Here is a 1,222-nt window from a genome sequence, read left to right as displayed (position 1 = left end):
CCCACGGACAGAGGAGCCTGGCAGGCTATGGTCCATGTGGTCGCAAAGAATCCAACACAGCTGAGCGACTAAGCACTTCCTCCAAAGTATAGAATAGAGTATTTTAAAGAATAATGCAGTTCTCATCAAAAGAAAAAAAATGTTTTTTTTCTCCTATTTTGCTTTCTCTTTTTAGGTTATTTACATGGTGACTGCAGCCATGAAATTAAAAGACGCTTACTCCTTGAAAGAAAAGTTATGACCAACCTAGATAGCATATTCAAAAGCAGAGACATTACTTTGCCAACAAAGGTCCGTCTAGTCAAGGCTATGGTTTTTCCAGTGGTAATGTATGGATGTGAGAGTTGGACTGTGAAGGAAGCTGAGCGCCGAAGAATTGATGCTTTTGAACTGTGGTGTTGGAGAAGACTCCTGAGAGTCCCTTGGACTGCAAGGAGATCCAACCAGTCCATTCTAAATAGGAGATCAGCCCTGGGTGTTCTTTGGAAGGAATAATGCTAAAGCTGAAACTCCAGTACTTTGGTCACCTCATGCGAAGAGTTGACTCATTGGAAAAGACTCTGATGCTGGGAGGGATTGGGGGCAGGAGGAGAAGGGGACGACAGAGGATGAGATGGCTGGATGGCATCACTGACTCGATGGACATGAGTTTGGGTGAACTCTGGGAGTTGGTGATGGACAGGGAGGCCTGGCGTGCTGCGATTCATGGGGTCGCAAAGAGTAGGACACGACTGAGCGACTGAACTGAATTTAACTAAACTGAAATTGTCTTGCTCTTTAAGGCTGTGGTTAGTGACCCAAATGATCACATCCCTTAAGTCCTCGATCTCAGACACCCAGGTACTGACCCTGAATTTGTTGAACTCAGCACTATGCTGAGTTTGCTGTTTTGTAGGGCGTCAGTAGGGAATAGCCCATTTATACCCAGGGAGAGTTTTGTATTTGTAATATAGAGACTAGTCCCATTCTTGTTTCTTGAAAGTGCCCAAGTTCCCAGATCCCTGAATTGCTTCAGCCTCACTAGCAGGATCTGAGCACAATATGCTGTGAAAAACAGCTTTTTATTGAGAATAAACCCTTTTAGTCTTAAGAGGAAGTATCTTGGCTTCCGATATAACTTGAAGCTTTTACCTGAGCAGTGTTATAGACAGTAGCTTAATCCTGTCAAGGTTAACAGGCCCCGCCCCTCCTACGAGCGGTGCGCACAGCGGGTGCTCGCCCC

The sequence above is a fragment of the Bubalus bubalis genome, chromosome 18, assembly GCF_019923935.1.
Source record: "Bubalus bubalis isolate 160015118507 breed Murrah chromosome 18, NDDB_SH_1, whole genome shotgun sequence".
Classification (NCBI taxonomy): Eukaryota; Metazoa; Chordata; class Mammalia; order Artiodactyla; family Bovidae; genus Bubalus; species Bubalus bubalis.
Note: the sequence above shows the minus strand (reverse complement) of the source record.